This window comes from Rhinopithecus bieti, unplaced genomic scaffold (assembly GCF_001698545.2).
Source record: "Rhinopithecus bieti isolate Rb0 unplaced genomic scaffold, ASM169854v2 scaffold_425, whole genome shotgun sequence".
Lineage (NCBI taxonomy): Eukaryota > Metazoa > Chordata > Mammalia > Primates > Cercopithecidae > Rhinopithecus > Rhinopithecus bieti.
The window spans coordinates 2,156,207-2,163,129 of NW_016803361.1; the positions used below are offsets into that span (position 1 = coordinate 2,156,207).

The 6,923-nt window shown below is 46.0% G+C and overlaps 1 protein-coding gene across 3 annotated transcripts in view; it reads left to right on the top strand.

Moving 5' to 3' along the window:
* The first annotated feature begins 5,496 nt into the window (after positions 1 to 5,496).
* Positions 5,497 to 6,923, top strand: part of R3HCC1L (R3H domain and coiled-coil containing 1 like) — a 110,455-nt gene continuing 109,028 nt past the window's right edge. For 2 of the 3 annotated variants that reach the window (XM_017880390.1, XM_017880400.1), the window contains exon 1: positions 5,497 to 5,571. The gene's annotated coding sequence lies outside the window, so the exon portion shown is untranslated. Of the gene's footprint in view, positions 5,572 to 6,321; positions 6,419 to 6,923 lie in introns of all 3 variants that reach the window. The other variant, XM_017880395.1, reaches the window with a different exon arrangement.

A 6,923-nucleotide genomic window follows, 5' to 3' on the forward strand; every position in this document is an offset into this window, starting at 1 on the left:
CAGCATACAACAGTAGTTGACAGTTCAGACTCTGGAGCCACACTGTCTTGGTTCAAATCTCAGGTTTGTCACTTATTAGCTGCATAGCCTTGGGCATATTATGTAATCTCTCTCTGCCTCAGCTTCCTCCAATGTAAAATAACGGCATTTATAGATCCTACCAGGTAGGGCTGTGTGAGGATTGACTCCAATCAGGCATGTGAAGGGTTTAGCGCATCTCCTGGCACACATTGAGCCCTTGTTAACTGTTAAATGCTATTCATTATGAAGGGACAGTGCATTTCCTCCTCCAGGGTGTTTCCTTCTCTTCCTTATGTCTTTGAGACCCACCCCTGACCTTCTCCCTACTTGACATTTCTGAAGCCAACTGCTCCAATATTTCTTCCTTCTTGTCCAGGATGCAAAAGAAAAACAGCTCACACGTGAGCAATTTTAAAAAAAAATATTGCTTATAGCATCACTGTAAACCAATACACCACAGCTCATTTTATCCAAGAGCTAAGGGCCTTTTAAACCAGCCATTTCTTATTTATTCTGTTAAAAAAAAAAACACAAGGTCCTTTGGTTTCATGTTCCTTTATGGTATTTTGTAAGGCACTGAGCACATATTGGGTACTATGTAAATGTGAATTACTCTAACAATAGTAACTGAGACAGATGAGAAACTCGAGGAAGTAAAGTCACCATTTGAATTTAGTGTTTTATTGATGGGCTGAGTGATTTGGGAGAGACAGTGTGGCTCCGAGGCTAAAGAGCCCATAGAGATTCAGAGGGCAGAGGTTTGAATCTCAGTCATAGTGGCAGCTCTGAGTAGCTCTGGTGACCCCAGGCAAGCAGCTTCCTTCCCCTGGACCTCAAATTCTCCTCATAAATACTGGGCTTAATGCCACAAAACCATCTTCCAGGGATGTTAAGCCAGGGCTGCTGAATGTGGTTGTGCAGACTGTGCACTGCACAAGGGCACCAGCCAAGGGGGTAAGTGGTAGCTGAAATCTAGTCCATATTCTGCACCCTGATGATGGGCCATGACCATCTGGAGGAAGGGCACACTTTTTCCTAATTTTCATAACACTACTATACAGACTAGTAGAGGCCTTGTATTAAGGAATGTGACAGTGATGGGGCACAGAATTTAGCATGTAAAATGGATAAGTTTATTCAACACAGTTGTAGTATACCTACTATGTGCAAAGCCCAATTCTAGGGGCTGAAGATACAGAGATGGATATAACCTATTAGTGCCCTTGGGTCCTCTTTTTCCTTCATCAGTCCATCCTCCCCTATATTCAATCCATCAGCAAGTCCTGTTGACTCAAAAGATCAAATCCACCCACTTCTCTCCATCCCACTGCAAGCATTTTGTTTCATTATTTCTCACCTAGCCTACCGCAACAGATGGGCTCCCACTTCCATTCCAGTCTTCTAAACCAAAGCAAGAGCAATTGTATTAAAATGTGAATCAGATAACATCATCCCTTTTCTGAAACCCCTTTTTTTTGATGGCTATAATTTAATCCAGGGTTCTTATCATGGCCTTGAGGCTGTGCATCCCTGGCTCTAATTACCACCTGAGGTCATCTAGACCACTCAACCCACACTCTCTCCACTCCAGGAAAATGGACCATCCTGTCTCTCAAGCAGGCTGGCTCTTTCTTTGTGTGGTCTGATCCCTTTGGCTGGAGCACACTGTCCCCGGTTCTCCATCTCTTTCTCATCCTTCCATGCTCAGTGGAAAGGTTGTCTACTCAGAGAGGTCTCCTTAGACCATCTTGTTAAAGTAGGGTAGTATTTTATGTCCACCACCATAGTCATTGGTTCTTGCATTCCTATAAAGAACTACCTGAGACTGGGTAATTTATAAAGAAAAGAGGTTTAATTGTCTCATGGTTCTGCAGGCTCCACAGGATGCATGGCCAAAGAGGCCTCAGGAGAAACTTACAATGATGGCAGAAGGTGAAGGGAAAGCAGGTGCATCCTACATGGGGGGAGTAAGAGAAAGAAAGAGAGAGGGAAGTGCCGCACACTTTTAAACCATCAGATCTCATGAGAACTCACTGTCATGAGAACAGCAAGGGAGAAATACACCCACATGATCCAATCACCAGGCCCCACATCCAACACTGGCGATTACAATTCGACATAAGATTTGGATTGGGACACAAATCCAAACCGTATCAACCATCATTCATGGCCAGGATGTTCTACTGCACAGCAGCCTTGCTCCGTTTGAAAGTACAGAGTTCTTTGTTATTTCTTGTCTTATCTGCTAGATTGTAAGCTCCATTACAGTAGGGACCATGCTTGTGTGTTCTCCACCGTGTGCCCTCTCATCACCTTGCTAAGTCTCTGGTGCATGGTAATAAAAATTAATACATATTTGCTAAATGAAGTTGACCCAAGGAATTCTTCTAATTGGGGAGTGGACATTACAATATAATGTAGATGTGTGATATGACAAAGGCATTGATATGCTAGTAAACTGGCTCTTCAACAGCAACAACAACAAAAAGAAGCCCTGATTTGTCGTTTGCTGATTTCCATGGAGTATTCACACACACACACACACACACACACACACACACCCACACACACATATTACAAATCACAGCAGATTTCAAACTACCAATGGCTTAAACTGGCTTGCAAAAATTCCTGAACATCTAACAGTTGTCTCTTTAAAGCTGGTATGAGGCTGGGGGTGGTGGCTCATGCCTGTAATCTCAGCACTTTGGGAGGCCAAGGTGCGAGAACTGCTTCAGCCCAGGAGTTCGAGACCAGCCTGGGCAACAGAGTGATAACTCATCTCTATTAAAAAATTAAATGAATAAATAATAAATAACAAAGTTGGTATGAGCTGGCTCTAGCATATCACCGGAAGAGAGGCCAACATGGGTGGGATGAGTGTCTAGGAAAGGGGCACTAATTTGTCTTGGTGGGGGTGGGGGGCAGAGTTCAGCAAAGGCTTCCTGGAGGAGATGATACTTGATTTGTGTTTTGAAGGGTGGGTATGTTAGTTTTGGCCTGATACCTCTAAACTGGATAACATAGTCCAGGTCCCTATAGGCCACATTTCACTGTTTCTGGGTCCCCTACTGAACCCACTGCTTTAGTGCCTGAGGCTTATCATCTGACTCAGCACAATCCTCAGAAAATCCTTTCATGTGGCTGGTGTTCTACTGGGTTTCCTCTGAATCCCATAGAGGAGAATTAGACAGCAGTATAAGTTAGTCAAGGGAGAAGAGAGAGGGTTTTCCAAACAAAGGGACGGCTTATGCAAAGGTTAAAGAGCAAGTGCTACAGCAGTTTGGTAAATCTAAGGTGTCCATGGGAGGGGTAGGAGGAGATTAGGTCCTGACAGGCTTTGTTTGACAGGGTAAGGAACATAAACTAATTCCCAATCTGGGCTGGGGCAGGTGGGAGAGAAGGGGAAAGGGACCAATTATAATACTTTTCTTCCATAATTCTTATTACAGCTGGTAACTGTGGGTTTTTTGTTGGTTTTGATTTTTGGTATGGAATCATTTGATTCATATCTGTCTCTTCAAAGAGAATGTAAACTCCACAAGGCCAGGTAATATTCTGTTCACTGTTGTTTTCTCAGTACCCAGCACTGGTACACAGTAAGCAACAAAACATATTTTGTTGAATAATTGAATAACCAGGGAACTTTATTTTATATTTAATTTTCTTTTTTTTGAGACAGTATTACTCAGGCTGGAGGGCAGGGGCACAATCATGGCCCATCATAACTTTGAATTCTTGGGTTCAAGCAATCTCCCCACCTCAGCCTTCCAAGCCTTCCAGGCTTGTGCCACCATGCCTGGCTAATTAAAAAAAAATTTTTTTTTGTAGAGATGAGATCTCCTTATGTTGTCTAGGCTGGTCTTGACCTCCTGGGTTCAAGCAATGCTCCCACCTCAGTCTCCCAAATTGCTGGGATTACAGGCATGAGCCACCACAGTGGGCCTCCTCAGGAACTTTTAAAATAATGCCCATGTCCACCTACCCTACAATAAGATTTGCTATAAATCTTCCTTCACTGAACCTCCCAACCACAATACTGGATTCTGATTGCCTGGTGAGTTTTTCCTGCCCACTGCACAGATAAACCAATTCACTGAGACCATGGCAGAGCAGTAAAGAATTTAATTGATGAAGAGTTATCACTTAAATCAATCTCCTTGAAGGTTCAGAGGTTAGGGTTTTTATGGACATTTTGGTGGGCAGGGGGCTAGAGAATGGGTGCTGCTGATGGGTTGGGGATGAAATCATAAGGGTGTGGAAAACAGTCCTCATGCTCTGAGTCCCCTCTGGGTGGGGCCACAGGAGCAGCTGAGTCATGAGTTGAGAGTCCTGAAGAAGGAACAGATTCAAGGTGTACTTGGGAGATAGAATCTACAACATTTGGTGACTATTTGAATATAGGAGGAAGAGGAAGTGAGAAAGGAGGAATCGGGTTAAAAAGTGAATATTAATGAGTAGGGAGGAGGGGCAGTAGTTCACTTTTCTTTCCTTTTTTTTTTTTTGGAGACGGAGTCTCCCTGTGTCACCCACCCAGGGGGCTGGAGTGCAGTGGCGTAATCTTGGCTTACTGCAACCTCCACCTCCCAGGTTCAAGCAATTCTCCTTCAAGCAATTCTCCTGCCTTGGCCTCCTGCGTAGCTGGGATTACAGGTGCCCACTACCACACACAGCTAATTTTTGTACTTTTAGTAGAGACATGTTGGTCAGGCTGGTCTCGAACTCCTGACTGCAGGTGATCCACCTGCCTCGGCCTCCCAAAGTGCTGGGATTACAGGCGGGAGTCACTGTTCCTGGCCCCAGTAGTTCACTTTTCAAAGACATTTGAGATATCTGTGGGCATGGATGAGGAAAGGTCTGTCTAGGAAGTTGAGAATACAAACAATGAGCTCAGGTGAGAAGGGGCTGGAGTGTCCCTTCTCCCACCCCAATTTTAAGAACTCTGGAAAACACCAGTGTTTTAGAGGTAAGTTAGAACAATAATTCTTGGAGGAAACCGAGTAGAATGAATTGAGAGAAGGAAAACCTGGATAGTGTCATAGAAAATAAGTGATAATGCCCAATAGCGTCAAATGACTAAAGCTTGAGTTAGATGAGTCCGAAAATACCTCCATTCAGTTTGGCAACAAGGACACTTATGACAGCGAGACATTTTCCATGGGAGCGGAAGCTGCAGTGTGGAGTGAACAAGATGAGCAAGGAGAGTCAGAGTGTAGATTATCTTTTTCAAGAAACTTGGCTGTTAACGGAATAAGTGAGATGGTATGACTGAGTGGGATGTGAGGAGATTTGAGCACGTATATAGCTGAGAGGAATGAGGGAGGGTTGAAGGGGCAGGAGCGTATACGCCCTCCTGCACTCGCCATTTTTCCAGCTTCTCCCCACGTGACCTGAACTCAGTGGGCGCAGCCGGGCTCGCGGAAACTACAACCCCCAGAAGGCCCCGCGGCGTTGGGGGGCGGAGCCGAGGCCTGGCGCGCGCCCCAGCGGCGCGAGCGGAAGAGATAGAGCTTCGCGGAGACGGCGGAAGCGGAGAGCGACGGCGCGCGGGTAACAACCAGCCCCAGATCCCCTCCCTCAGTACCCCAAGCTAGGACTTTTAATCTCTGCTTCTCCCTTCACAGCCCGGGACAAGACTTCCATTCCTTCGTTTGTTGCTGGTATTTTTTTTCCTCATGTGACGCGAGGGGCCGCCCCCCGCCTGGGGCGGAGGTTACTGGGAAGCTCCCGCCTTCCGACCCCTGCGGGCCCGCAGTTGAGAAGCGACCCTCCTGGGGCTCTTTTGCCTTCACCGGGGCTCGTGCTCGCTTTGGGCGCTCGCCCCAAATGCTCCTGGCGGAGAGGACGTGCTTTTTCTGGATTTCAGCAGGCATTGAGCGGGGTCCCTGGCGACCCCTCGGGGCGGCGGGGCTTGGGCCGCCGAGGCTGCCCCCGAGACGACCCCGGGGCTGCTGGCGGTTTCCGGGCTTCGCTTCGAGCCTAGCATTTGAGTCTTCTCCGCTGCCCGGGAGCCCCGGGCTACGGGCTGGGAGTGAGCAATCTATAAAGGAGCAGGTACTTCCTGCTTTTCTTGGCAGGCCTTCGAAAATCCCAAGTCCGGTCTTTAAAGTTTGTCCGTGCAGCCGCCTCTCGGTTGTTTACGGGAAGGAGCACAGGATTTGGAGTCTGATGTCCTGGGAGAAGTCTCAGTCCGGCTACTTGGCTGGACCTGTGATCTATTATACAGCAGTCTGTTTACGCCAGCCTCAGTTTCCTTGTTTGAAAAGTGGGCATAATGTTTTTTCCGCTGCTGCCTTCCAGGGTTGTGGGCTTCAGCAGAAGTGATATTCCTTCAAAAGCTTTGAACTCTAAAGCATGTTTCGGGTATAACCTTGCCATCCCCCAGTCTCCAGTCCAGGTCAGTTGAGTTTTAAAACCAGGTTCATGTCTATACGAAGATCACATTAGTTAATAAATAGGGGGAAAGTGTCTTTGGAAACGAATCTGAACCATGCAAATGTTTTTATGCCAGGTTCCTCTTGAAGAGGTGACCTTAGGGCGTTATCACCTGTGGAGTCAGTTTAAAACTTCATCTGGATTTTAAGGCCCACCAGAATTTAAACTCTTCTTCCTCAGCACACACAACTGTCTCTTGCTGTTATAACCTCCCTTCAGTATCACACAGGTGCAAGCATAAAGCAGTAAACGTTCCTCAGATAGGGTGATGCTACAACTAATACCTGTCTCCAGCAGGTCTTGTGCCTTGTATCACAGTTGAAATTCAGAATATAAATAGACAAATATTCCATCTGTTTCATTTTTTTTTTTTTGACATTAAGCTTTGAGACTAAGCAAGTTGCTTATTGTCTTATTTTTCCCCTTGTGTAGAATGGTAATTCTGCAATCAATTTTTTTTTTTTTTT